This window comes from Ascaphus truei, chromosome 4 (assembly GCF_040206685.1).
Source record: "Ascaphus truei isolate aAscTru1 chromosome 4, aAscTru1.hap1, whole genome shotgun sequence".
NCBI classification, from domain to species: Eukaryota; Metazoa; Chordata; class Amphibia; order Anura; family Ascaphidae; genus Ascaphus; species Ascaphus truei.
In genome coordinates, this window is record NC_134486.1 from 2,231,218 (window position 1) to 2,245,741 (window position 14,524).

Here is a 14,524-nt window from a genome sequence, read left to right on the forward strand (position 1 = left end):
TTGCGTGTAGCAGCAGTTTGTGTGTGTAGAGGTTCTGTGTTGTGTGTAGAGGATCTGTGTTGTGTGTAGAGGTGCTGTGCTGTGTTGTGTGTAGAGGTGCTGTGTTGTGTGTGTAGAGGTGCTGTGTTGTGAGTGTAGATGTGCTGTGTTGTGTGGTTAGAGCTCCAGTGTGTGTGTGTGGCTGTGTGTGAGGAGGTGCTGTGTTGTGTGTGTGTAGATCTGCTGTGTTGTGTGTTGAGCTGCTCTGTTGTGTGTGGTGTGTGTGTGTGTGTGTGTGTGTGTGTGTGTGTGTGTGTGTGTGTGTGTGTGTGTGTACACAGAGGGGGCGGCACTGTGTGGATATAGATATCTGCAGTGTAAAAGTATATAGAGGTGGATTCATGTATTTACCATTTTATTTAATAAAAAAATCTATATAACTATACAAAAGTGTCTATTATTTATGAAATAATCCCACATTTAGCCTATAACAGTAATAATCCCCTCAGAACAGGGCATTACTGGCCAATAATGCCTGGCTGGGTTACCTCGGCTTCGCCTCGGGCCTTCACCTCCTCCAGCCAGGGCATTATTGGCCAGTAATGCCCTGTTCTTCGGGGATTATTACTTAAGTAACTTTTAGTTACTATATGCTGGCTGGGTAATGTTCTCATTTTCTAATAGCCACATGCGCTGTTACCCAGATCTGGATAATAGGGATTTTGCCCATTACTGTACTGTAGGTGTTATGGGGGGGGGGGGGGGTTGTTAGGGGTACAGAGGGTGGGTTTTGGAATAAGTTGAAACACAAACAATGGGGTAATTATTCAGCTGACTGTAGGTATGTTATTTATAAATTATCTGACACTTATGTCTTTTTTTTTTTTCACTCAACGTACGCACCAATTTGCACTATTTCATATTCTATTTCGTAAAAATGGTGGGGGGGCTCAACCCCCAAACCCCTCCCCAGACTTTGCTATGAAATAGAATAGGAAATGTTGCAAATTGGGCACACGGAGGGAAATTTAGAAAAACTAGCTGATATACCCGGCGTTGCCCGGGATGTAATTTTCCCGCTCCCTCTCTCTCTCTCTCTCTGCTCCCCCCTCTCCATTCACCTCTCCCTTTCTCCCCCGTTCACAGCAATCCGGTCCCCCCCCCTTCACAACTCTGCCCCTCCCTCCCCCGTTCACAGCTCCGTGTGTTTTTTTTTTTTTTTTTTTTTGTTTTTTTTTTTCTCTCTCTCTCTCTCTCTCTCTCTCTCTCTCTTTGTGGGGAGTATGGGGGTCTCTTTGCGGGGGCAGGAATGTTTATGTGTGGGGGGGGCAGGGATGTTTATGTGTGGGGGGCAGGGATGTTTATGTGTGGGGGGCAGGGATGTTTATGTGTGGGGGGCAGGGATGTTTATGTGTGGGGGGCAGGGATGTTTATGTGTGGGGGCAGGGATGTTTATGTGTGCGGGGCAGGGATGTTTATGTGTGGGGGGCAGGGATGTTTATGTGTGGGGGGCAGGGATGTTTATGTGTGCGGGGCAGGGATGTTTATGTGTGGGGGGCAGGTATGTTTATGTGTGTGGGGGGGCAGGGATGTTTATGTGTGGGGGGCAGGGATGTTTATGTGTGGGGGGCAGGGATGTTTATGTGGGGGGGGCAGGGATGTTTATGTGGGGGGGGCAGGGATGTTTATGTGTGCGGGGCAGGGATGTTTATGTGTGGGGGGCAGGGATGTTTATGTGTGGGGGCAGGGATGTTTATGTGTGGGGGGCAGGGATGTTTATGTGTGCGGGGCAGGGATGTTTATGTGTGGGGGGCAGGTATGTTTATGTGTGGGGGGGCAGGGATGTTTATGTGTGGGGGGCAGGGATGTTTATGTGTGGGGGACAGGGATGTTTATGTGTGGGGGGCAGGGATGTTTATGTGTGGGGGGCAGGGATGTTTATGTGTGGGGGCAGGGATGTTTATGTGTGCGGGGCAGGGATGTTTATGTGTGGGGGGCAGGGATGTTTATGTGTGGGGGGCAGGGATGTTTATGTGTGCGGGGCAGGGATGTTTATGTGTGGGGGGCAGGTATGTTTATGTGTGTGGGGGGGCAGGGATGTTTATGTGTGGGGGGCAGGGATGTTTATGTGTGGGGGGCAGGGATGTTTATGTGGGGGGGGCAGGGATGTTTATGTGGGGGGGGCAGGGATGTTTATGTGTGCGGGGCAGGGATGTTTATGTGTGGGGGGCAGGGATGTTTATGTGTGGGGGCAGGGATGTTTATGTGTGGGGGGCAGGGATGTTTATGTGTGCGGGGCAGGGATGTTTATGTGTGGGGGGCAGGTATGTTTATGTGTGGGGGGGCAGGGATGTTTATGTGTGGGGGGCAGGGATGTTTATGTGTGGGGGACAGGGATGTTTATGTGTGGGGGGGGGGCAGGGATGTTTATGTGTGGGGGCAGGGATGTTTATGTGGGGGGGCAGGGATGTTTATGTGTGGGGGGCAGGGATGTTTATGTGTGGGGGGCAGGGATGTTTATGTGGGGGCAGGGATGTTTATGTGGGGGGGCAGGGATGTTTATGTGTGGGGGGCAGGGATGTTTATGTGGGGGGGGCAGGGATGTTTATGTGTGCGGGGCAGGGATGTTTATGTGTGGGGGGGGGCAGGGATGTTTATGTGTGGGGGGCAGGGATGTTTATGTGTGGGGGGCAGGGATGTTTATGTGGGGGGGGCAGGGATGTTTATGTGGGGGGGGCAGGGATGTTTATGTGTGCGGGGCAGGGATGTTTATGTGTGGGGGGCAGGGATGTTTATGTGTGGGGGCAGGGATGTTTATGTGTGGGGGGCAGGGATGTTTATGTGTGCGGGGCAGGGATGTTTATGTGTGGGGGGCAGGTATGTTTATGTGTGGGGGGGCAGGGATGTTTATGTGTGGGGGGCAGGGATGTTTATGTGTGGGGGACAGGGATGTTTATGTGTGGGGGGGGGGCAGGGATGTTTATGTGTGGGGGCAGGGATGTTTATGTGGGGGGGCAGGGATGTTTATGTGTGGGGGGCAGGGATGTTTATGTGTGGGGGGCAGGGATGTTTATGTGGGGGCAGGGATGTTTATGTGGGGGGGCAGGGATGTTTATGTGTGGGGGGCAGGGATGTTTATGTGTGGGGGGCAGGGATGTTTATGTGGGGGGGGGCAGGGATGTTTATGTGTGGGGGGCAGGGATGTTTATGTGTGGGGGGCAGGGATGTTTATGTGTGGGGGGCAGGGATGTTTATGTGTGGGGGCAGGGATGTTTATGTGTGGGGGGCAGGGATGTTTATGTGTGTGGGGGGGGGATGTTTATGTGTGGGGGGGGGGGCAGGGATGTTTATGTGTGGGGGCAGGGATGTTTATGTGTGGGGGGCAGGGATGTTTATGTGTGGGGGCAGGGATGTTTATGTGTGGGGGGCAGGGATGTTTATGTGTGGGGGGCAGGGATGTTTATGTGTGGGGGGCAGGGATGTTTATGTGTGGGGGGGGGGCAGGGATGTTTATGTGTGGGGGGCAGGGATGTTTATGTGGGGGGGGGGCAGGGATGTTTATGTGTGGGGGGCAGGGATGTTTATGTGGGGGGTGTTACTGTCTCAGCTGGACCTGGGAAATAATTGAAATGATAAAATCAGGACAAGCTGCATTTTCAGGACAAAGCCAGGTCACCTCCTTCTTATCAACAGTGTCCGGAAGGAGGAAGTGAGGCCGCGTCCCTGAGAGTAAGAGGAGGGCGCACATCTCCATGCAGGAGTGACTCTCTCTCCCCAGCACAGCATGTGGCACTTACTCTGTGCTGGGCTATAAACTACAACTCCCAGCAGCCTCTCGGTGTGAGCATGCGCAGTGGGACACAGAGCAGTGACCCGGATGTAGTGAGTGTCTCCACTTCCTGGGACTCAGACCATTGCAAACAGAAGGAGACCCTGAGATCCGCCTGATTCAGCACAGAGACCGCAGAGGCAGCAGCACCCGAGCAAGGTGCGTGTCCCCCTGCTGGGAGCTCACCTGCTGCTGCGGGCGGGGGGTCAGGGTGGGACAATCACCCCCCAACACCAACTGCCCCATGTGTCACTCCCCCTACCCCTATGTGTCACTCCCCCTACCCCCATGTGTGACTCCCCCCTACCCCCATGTGTGACTCCCCCTACCCCCATGTGTGACTCCCCCCTACCCCCATGTGTGACTCCCCCCTACCCCCATGTGTGACTCCCCCCTACCCCCATGTGTGACTCCCCCTACCCCCATGTGTGACTCCCCCTACTACCCCCATGTGTGACTCCCCCTACTACCCCCATGTGTGACTCCCCCTACTACCCCCGTGTGTGACTCCCCCTACCCCCGTGTGTGACTCCCCCTACCCCCGTGTGTGACTCCCCCTACCCCCATGTGTGACTCCCCCTACTACCCCCATGTGTGACTCCCCCTACTACCCCATGTGTGACTCCCCCTACCCCCGTGTGTGACTCCCCCTACCCCCGTGTGTGACTCCCCCTACCCCCATGTGTGACTCCCCCTACTACCCCCATGTGTGACTCCCCCTACTACCCCATGTGTGACTCCCCCTACCCCCGTGTGCGACTCCCCCTACCCCCGTGTGTGACTCCCCCTACTACCCCATGTGTGACTCCCCCTACCCCCGTGTGTGACTCCCCCTACCCCCGTGTGTGACTCCCCCTACCCCCATGTGTGACTCCCCCTACTACCCCCATGTGTGACTCCCCCTACTACCCCATGTGTGACTCCCCCTACCCCCGTGTGCGACTCCCCCTACCCCCGTGTGCGACTCTCCCTACCCCCGTGTGCGACTCTCCCTACCCCCGTGTGTGACTCCCCCTACCCCCGTGTGTAACTCCCCCTACCCCCGTGTGTGACTCCCCCTACCCCCGTGTGTGACTCTCCCTACCCCCGTGTGTGACTCCCCCTACCCCCGTGTGTGACTCCCCCTACCCCCGTGTGTGACTCCCCCTACCCCCGTGTGTGACTCCCCCTACCCCCGTGTGTGACTCCCCCTACCCCCGTGTGTGACTCCCCCTACCCCCGTGTGTGACTCCCCCTACCCCCGTGTGTGACTCCCCCTACCCCCGTGTGTGACTCCCCCTACCCCCGTGTGTGACTCCCCCTACCCCCGTGTGTGACTGCCCCTACCCCCGTGTGTGACTGCCCCTACCCCCGTGTGTGACTGCCCCTACCCCCGTGTGTGACTCCCCCTACCCCCGTGTGTGACTCCCCCTACCCCCGTGTGTGACTCCCCCTACCCCCGTGTGTGACTCCCCCCTACCCCCGTGTGTGACTCCCCCTACCCCCGTGTGTGACTCCCCCTACCCCCGTGTGTGACTCCCCCTACCCCCGTGTGTGACTCCCCCTACCCCCGTGTGTGACTCCCCCTACCCCCGTGTGTGACTCCCCCTACCCCCGTGTGTGACTCCCCCTACCCCCGTGTGTGACTCCCCCTCGCCCCGTGTGTGACTCCCCCTCGCCCCGTGTGTGACTCCCCCTCGCCCCGTGTGTGACTCCCCCTCGCCCCGTGTGTGACTCCCCCTCGCCCCGTGTGTGACTCCCCCTACCCCCCTGTGTGACTCCCCCTACCCCCCTGTGTGACTCCCCCTACCCCCCTGTGTGACTCCCCCTACCCCCCTGTGTGACTCCCCCTACCCCCGTGTGTGACTCCCCCTACCCCCGTGTGTGACTCCCCCTACCCCCGTGTGTGACTCCCCCTACCCCCGTGTGTGACTCCCCCTACCCCCGTGTGACTCCCCCTACCCCCGTGTGTGACTCCCCCTACCCCCGTGTGTGACTCCCCCTACCCCCGTGTGTGACTCCCCCTACCCCCGTGTGTGACTCCCCCTACCCCCGTGTGTGACTCCCCCTACCCCCGTGTGTGACTCCCCCTACCCCCGTGTGTGACTCCCCCTACCCCCGTGTGTGACTCCCCCCACCCCCGTGTGTGACTCCCCCCACCCCCGTGTGTGACTCCCCCCACCCCCGTGTGTGAATCCCCCTACCCCCGTGTGTGACTCCACCTACCCCCGTGTGTGACTCCCCCTAACCCCGTGTGTGACTCCCCCTACCCCCATGTGTCCCCATCTTCCCCCGCTTTGGAGCGCTGCGTAACGCGCTCTGCCGGGCTGCGCTCTGGAGCGCTGCGTGACGCGCTCTGCCGGGCTGCGCTCTGGAGTGCTGCGTAACGCGCTCTGCCGGGCTGCGCTCTGAAGTATTCCCCTTGCATAAGTGCCTTTGTGGTGAGCATTCAGACCACCCTGGGTCATATGGACAGACGGTTATCTTCACAGCAACAGCATCTGCTCCGCGGCCGTCACAGCATACACTGGGCTGATTAGTGTAGTCCTCCACTCTGAATGTCACCAGCAAAGTGCCACTCTGTAGTCCACGACTCACCCAACGCGCGTTTCTACTTAATAGTCTTCCTCAGGATATAATCTAACATCCTGCACTGTTTCCCTTCCATTAAATAACCCAACGCATTAAATTGCGGAGCGTCACGTGTGACGTCATCACGCGACACGTCACATAACGCGTCATCACGCATATTTGCATATTCTAGCGCTCAAAACTTTCAAAGTATTGGCAGTCAAAGCTGTTCCACAGCTATCCAATGGGCATGTTACATCACACATGTGCTTTGCACCACAGACCTTACAGCAGTAATCTCTTCAGCACTGTCAGTCCTGTCTCCTCACCAGCTTTCCTGCATGTGTGTACCTGTACAGCCTGGGGTTTTAACACCTTGATTATGCAGCTGGGGTCAGACTAATTAAGCAACCCTTTTCAACTTAACCTCATCACTGCTGCACTGCAAGCCTAAACATAGGTTTTCCAGGCATATGGCTGGAGACGTTCATTCACCCTGTCACACCTCCTCAAAGAAACAAATAAAGTTAGTTTGGCATGATCTCTCCTTCATAAATCCATGCTGACAATTACTAATAATTTTGTTTTCCATTAGGTATTCCTGAATATTATCCCGTATTAAACCTTCAAGTAGTTCCCCCACTATTCCCCACAGCAGTTGTTGGGCCCCCGGTTCTTCCCCGCAGGTGTCCCCCGTGAGTCCGCAGCCTTGTACCCTTGGGCCCTCAGGTGGTCTCCAGAGGTCCCCGCAGACCTAAGGAACTAACCCTGTATGTAAAAATAAATAAACCTGTCATATAAATTTAAATAAATATCCCCCACCCAACACATACAGTAATGTGCAAAATAACTATTATCCAGATATGAATAATAGATTATTTGCCCATTATTAAACACATAAACAGCATAAATAAAGTAAATAAATAGAGTTCTACTTACCCCCTGGCAATGTAATGGCGTCCGGTCATCAAACGGCTTCCGTTGGCAAAAAAATACATTGCAAATACTTTCAAATGCCAGTTAACCCCTTAATCACCTTAGCGGTTAATAACCACGAAAGTAATTAAGTGGTTAACCCACCCTGCAACCATTGATTTGTACAGTGGGTATAATATATATATATATATATATATCACCAATATACAAATTAACCAAATATGCAGAAATAAAAACATATAATCTGAATCTCAAGAACAGCACATTGCATGTGAAAATTAAACCAGCTCATTGCATCTGAAAATAATATCAGGACATTGCAAAATAAATTATCTCATATCTTCCAACAAAACAGCACCTAGACAAATATATACCAAATGGCATTCAAACAATTGCATTTTAGTGTGCACGTGATGCAATTAATCTGTGCATCATTTAACACTATGCCAAATCAATGTTCAAAATAAAATAATTACCAACAAGATACAATGCCATCCAAACAATCAAATAAAAAGTAAGCAAGTAAACATTAAAAAAATGGCCATCAAATCAAAAATCAATTACAATCGAATCAAAATCAATTACACAATTCCGTATTCAATTCCTAAAACCAAACCATTGTGAAAAAATGTAAACTTCAAACTAACCACCATCTTACAAAATTTAACTACCAAAAATAAGCCAATATTAAAAAGCAAGCCCCTGAAATAAAAGATTGCAAAGACCCTGAAAAATTACATGTAACTAAAGAAAAATAACATTACACACAACAATTTCTTAATAAAGATGCAAAATACATTTTAAAAACATGAAAAGAACTTAGAGAAACATTTGCAAAACAATCATGTAGTATCCCTGTGTGTATGTATCTCCATAGGGATATACATAAATACAGGGGAATTAAATGGACATTAAAAAAAACCGCTTGCTGCATGGAGCCCTAAGTCCCAGTCAGCCTAAAGACTTTGTTTTCTGTTCTATTTCACCTGGGAAAGTCTAGTTTTAACCCCAGAACCCCAGTAAGTGTGTGTTCTCCTGTATTTTGTAACTCACTGTGTGGTCGCCTGTTTCTATGGAATAAATGACTATTTGTTTTACTATTTTGTTTTGCTCAGTGAATGATCCCGGTATACAGGTGTATATACCTGGTCTCCCGGGACAGTAATAGATACCCAGACTTTAACATTGGGAATTTTGAGTCTAAAACTTGCTCCCTAAAACATGTCCCTAAAACTTGGACTCTGTAATTGGGGTTTAGAACAGGCTCCTGCACTGTGTTTTAAAACCCAATTGCATTGCTTGCTGACGGGGCACAGATTTCCCATAGACTTACATTACACTTCCATAACACACTGCGTCTTTATGTACAGACGCGGACCCGCAAATCCTATCTTATTTGCGGGTAAAATATCAGTAGTACCGGTATCTCCGGTCAGCAACAATTCACACAGATTTTAATTCTATTTGCCCCCAAACTTCCACCCTTAAACTTCTGTTCCCAACGGGGAGATACCTGATAATCACAGGCTCCATTGGGGAGCATCCTATAACACTGGCTACAATCTATGCCCCGAACGACAACGCAACATCTTTTTTCAGTGGTTTCTTTGATAAGCTAAGTAAAGTCGCACAGGGGAACATCATAGTAGCGGGTGACCTGAACAGAGTTCTCAACCCAAGCCTAGACCGGTGCACGACCACTAACAAACCACACAGACAGGACGTATTAACTCTGACAAAAGGCCTAACAAGCTGTCAGCTTATAGACATATGGAGAGAGCAACACCAAGGAGTACGCGAGTACACTTTCTACTCCCACCCCCATAACACATACAGCCGGATAGACTACTTCCTAGTGTCCCATAGATTGGTCCCTGGGGTCTCTCGCTCAGAGATCCATGATATTTCATGGTCCGACCATGCACCTATTGAGCTGCGGTGCACATTGGTTCCGCTGGACAGACCTAGAGCGAACTGGAAGCTAAACGAGATTCTTTTAAAGATCCCAGATCTCGGGCGGGAGGTAGGTGAAAAAATTGAAGAATATTTTGAGGAGAACGAGGGGAGCGTGGCGTCACAAGCCACACTGTGGGAAGCTCATAAGGCGACCCTCAGGGGAATATTGATGAATCCAGACTCTCCCGATACCCCTGGTGCGGGCTGACATCCTCGCCTTACAGGCCAGAATCATGAAATTTATATGGCACAACAAGAGCCCGCGAATCGCGAAAAGCATACTAACACGGCCAACGATTAGGGGAGGATTAGCGGTACCTTGCTTGTTGGCGTACTATAAAGCAGCGCAATTATGCCAAATTATCCAGTGGCACTCAGACCCGTCATTGCGGAGATGGGTGGCACTGGAGAGAGACTGCTGTGCTCCAATAGAGCTGCACAACCTTATCTGGCTGCCAAAACGATGTGGTAACACAGTGGGGACGCTGCTGCGGGCTATGGCGAACTCTCTAGCAGTGTGGGGGAACACCAAATTTAGACATAACTTGACATCCAAACATTCCTTAATGACCCCGCTATTGCCTAATCCGGATTTCGCTCCGGGGATGACCAGTGCTCACCACTTCATAATTTGGACACAGTCGGGATACAAGCGACTGAAAGATCTGGAGGGGAGCAAATTTATTAAAACCTTTACACAAATCAAATCAGAAAAAGGGGTACCAAATATCGAACTATTTCATTACCTCAGAGCATTTTACAATAAATTCCCAATTCGTCCGGCAAGGACCAATTTCGAGCAGCTGTGTTCTAGAGATACGGACACAAGGGGACTTACCTCCAGAATGTATAGGGAAGTGGTCTGTCCAGAAGGACCAGAAGACCCGCGACTGAACTACATGACAAAATGGGAGACTGACCTAGGGGAGACTTTAGAGGACGAAGACTGGACACTCATCCTACAAGCAGCAGCCAAAAGCTCCATATGCTCAACATTAAAAGAGAACGCATATAAGGTCCTGATGCGCTGGTACCACACCCCATTAAAACTGTCTAAATTTGTCAGCGGATACTCCCCGCTCTGCCCCAAGCAGTGGTGGGGAGGTAGCTGACTTACTCCACATGCTGTGATCGTGCCCTAAGGTGGTCCCGATTTGGGAGGACATTAGAGGTTGGACACAAAGGATTCTCAACTTGGAGATCCCCCTGGACCTGTGGCTGTTCCTCCTGGGCAGACGGGTCCAGGGACTGCCAAAGTCGGCACACAAATTGGTTGCACATTTTGCAACCGCCACCAGGTGTGAGATCGCAGCGGTGTGGAAACAGCAAAATTTACCAATAATCCCCAGAATTCGAAATTGAATTTGGTACGTCTGCCAGATGGAACCGTTGACAAGCTGGGTCAACGACACTGGCCGCAACTTCTTAAAAGTATGGGCACCATGGATTGCCCAAACAGACATCCCCGGGGTGGATACCTGCACAATTTTGCAATAATAACAGTAGATGCGTTCTCTGGTGATGGAGCATGACATACGCTGACTAAGATAAGAAACAGGTAGGACCCATCCCAATACCAAGACCAGCGTCTAAGAGGCCATGCAGGCGGCGCCCGGAGAGCACCAACCGCTTAGGCGAATATCTACAGACCCAGAAGCTATCCGAAGCATCTCTTCCCTTCCCCCCTGCACCCTCTTCTTCGTACCTACCCGATGTCGTCTTGCCTTGGTTATGTCAGTCAGGTTAGTCGAGTCCTGTGAGTAAATGTTGTCTGTCCAGTTTTAAATGTGTTCAATGATAACCCGCGGTAGTGAGAGCCGGGCAGAAATTCCGGTGGGCATAAGAATGTTACACAATGGTCGGTGTTATAATGTATAAGCTGTATGACCCAATAAAAATTTTAAGTTGAAAAAAAAAAAAATAATAAGAGGGATCACACGCTCAAACAATTATTAGACACCAGAATAAAACTCAATCTCCTCCTCACCTCCCAGGCTGAGAAGGAAATGGCTTGGTCTAAGCAGAAATTTTATGAAAAAGCGAACAAAACCTGATACACTACTTGCCAATAAGCTAAAAAAGAAGCTTCAAAATTACTCTATGCACGCGATTCGGAACCAGCAGGGAGACCTTAAATCCATACCTGGGAAAATCGTGGAGGAATTCAAAACCTATTACGAGAAACTATATAATGGAGACAAGGTCACTCATAATACTAAAACGGGTGAGTTACTGACCACCTTCCTAAAAGAGGCAAAGTTACCAACCTTAGGAAGGGCCGAGAGAGAGGCGCTGCAGGCTGACTTTACTCTAGAGGAAATATTGGAAGTCATCAAAGCATTAAAACCGGCCAAGGCACCGGGACCCGATGGCTTCTCAAATCTGTATTATAAGAAATACGCTAAAATACTAGCCCCACATATACTAAAACTATTTAACGGTGTTTTGGAGGGGGCCTCCTTCCCAGCACAAATGCTCCAAGCATCCATCTCAGTGATCCACAAACCTGGAAAGGACCCGGCAGACTGCAAGAGCTACCGGCCCATTTCTCTGATTAACTCCGACATAAAAATCTATTCTAAACTTATAGCGAACAGGGTGGGTAGTGTCCTTCCCAGGTTAATTCACGCGGATCAAGTGGGGTTTATCGGAGGTAGGCAAGCGGCAGACAACACCAGAAGAATCATTGACCTGATTGATTTGGCCCAAAAGAAAAATACACATTCTATGGTGCTAAGTCTGGACGCGGAGAAAGCCTTCGATAGAATAGGCTGGCCCTACTTAACGGAAACACTGGGAGCTTTTGGCTTTAGAGGACGCCTACTGAGGGTCATCCCGGCGCTATATGAGGGCCCGACGGTGAGAGTGAGGCACCAGGGCTTTCCCTCTGAGCAATTTCACATAAAAAGTGGAACGAGACAGGGATGCCCGCTGTCGCCGCTGCTGTTTGCCCTTTGTATAGAACCATTAGCGGCACACATCCGCAATAGCCCAGATATAGCAGGAATCTCTAATGGAGATCAAGAGTATAAAGCAGCTTTATACGCAGACGATGTCATCTTGACACTATTCAAACCGCTCACGTCCCTTCCTAACGTATTCGGAATCCTGTGTAAATTCAACCAAATCTCCGGCTTTAAGATTAATCAGTCCAAATCAGAAGCCCTCAGTATAAATCTTCCCAAAGAAGTTGAAAAACTGATTGATCTCAACTTTAACTTTAAATGGCAACCCTCCGCTATCAAATATTTAGGGGTATATCTTACACGGGACTATAAAACACTATATAAAGCAAAATTTCCCAGGTTAATAAAGACATTGAGAGAGGATCTCAGAGTGTGGTCGAAAGGGGGCATCTCATGGATTGGAAGGATATACTGCGTGAAGATTAATCTCCTCCCAAGGATGTTATATCTCTTCCAGAGCCTGCCTATACCTATAGTTTACTCTGACATCCTCTCCCTACAGTCAACCATCATGAAATTCATTTGGAATAAGAAAAACCCAAGAATTGCAAAGGGTATATTAATGAGACCCACAGTGAGAGGAGGGCTAGCGGTACCTTGTTTGTTAGCTTACTACAAAGCGGCCCAATTGGCTCAAATTCTCCAATGGCACACGGACCCAAGCTTAAGGAGATGGGTAGAGTTGGAGAAAACGTGTTGTGCACCGATTGACATCCAGAAGCTGATCTGGCTGCCCAAAAGAGGGGTACGCCAGATAGGCACACCGCTCCAGACCATTGCCAGTTCACTACGAGTTTGGGAGGCCACTAAATTTAGTTGTAAATTAACTACCAAAGCATCACTCATGACGCCAATCATTGGCAATCCAGATTTCGCTCCAGGGCTGAACAGCAATAACCTGTTATATTGGATACAAGTGGGCATTACCCGCCTTAAGGATCTAGAGGGCAGAACATATATACAATCATTTAAATCCACAACGGATATCCCAAATAAGGAATTTGTTAGGTACCTCCAGATCAGAGATTTTTATAACAAAACTCCAATCAGACCTGCACGAACCAATTTTGAGCAGCTGTGTTCCAGAGATGCGGACACAAGGGGACTCACATCTAGAATGTACAGGGAAGTGGTCTGTCCGGAGACGCCTAGTGAGAACAGGTTACGCTACATTAGACAGTGGGAGACTGACCTAGGGGAGACGTTAGAGGACGAAGACTGGGAGCAGATTACACAAGCAGCAGCAAAGAGCTCCATCTGTACCACACTAAAGGAGAACGCGTATAAGGTCCTGATGCGATGGTACTACACCCCAGCTCGATTAGCTAAATTTGTTAGGGGCTACTCCCCGCTGTGCCCAAAACAGTGCGGAGAGATGGCAGACCTGCGACACATTCTGTGGTCCTGCACAAAAGTGGTCCCGATTTGGGAACAGATTAGAGATTGGTTACAGTGGATTCTCGGTTGGGAGATCCCCCTGGACCAGTGGTTGTTCCTGCTGGGCAGGCGGATCCAGGGTATGTCAAATGCGACGCATAAATTGATCGCGCATTTTGCAACAGCCACTAGATGCGAGATTGCAGCATTATGGAAGCAACCAGAAGTTCCAATTATCCCCAAGATTAGAAATAGGATTTGGTACGTTTGTCGGATGGAGCAATTAACGAGTTTAGTTAATGACACCGCCACAAATTTTCTAAAAGTCTGGGCGCCTTGGCTGGCACAGACAGATATCCCCGGGGTAGACGCCACCGCCATCTTGCTTTAATACCTTCAGACGCGTTCTCCTTTGGGGGTCAGAGACCTGAAGACAATTAGCAACGAACAGGTAGTTGACAGCCCCCCCCCCACGTAGTAGCCCCCTAAAACAACGGGGAAGACATGGTAAACTCGAGGTGGAAGCGAGAAGGGCTAACCAATAAGCCAAGAAGTAAGCAAGAGAAAATACATCAGAAGAAGGGCCTGGAGTCGACCGCCCCCCTCCCCTTTCCTCCCCGTCCCCCCCCTCCTCCCTCCGCCCCTCCCCTTTCCCTGTCTATCGTCCGGTTTGTCTTGTATGTGATGTCCTAGTCTTGTACTGTTGTAGCTAAAGGAGGACAAATGTATGTTTAAAAACATTATTGGGGGGAAGTAACACAATGGGATGTGATACAATGTATGAGTTTGTAACCCCAATAAAGAAAATTTGAAGTTGAAAAAAAAAACTTCTGTTCCCAAAGTCCCGATCCTGCAGACATTTCAATAGGACCGTATGTAGAAGGAAACACATTACATTACTGGACCCAAGAGCTTACACTCAGCTCCTTAC

General features: G+C 50.3%; 1 protein-coding gene across 3 annotated transcripts in view; it reads left to right on the forward strand.

Annotated features, from left to right (window-relative positions):
• Positions 1 to 3,731: 3,731 nt before the first annotated feature.
• Positions 3,732 to 14,524, forward strand: part of LOC142492500 (uncharacterized) — a 40,302-nt gene continuing 29,509 nt past the window's right edge. For 2 of the 3 annotated variants that reach the window (XM_075595183.1, XM_075595182.1), the window contains exon 1: positions 3,732 to 3,967. The gene's annotated coding sequence lies outside the window, so the exon portion shown is untranslated. The remainder of the gene's footprint in view (positions 3,968 to 14,524) is intronic. The other variant, XM_075595181.1, reaches the window with a different exon arrangement.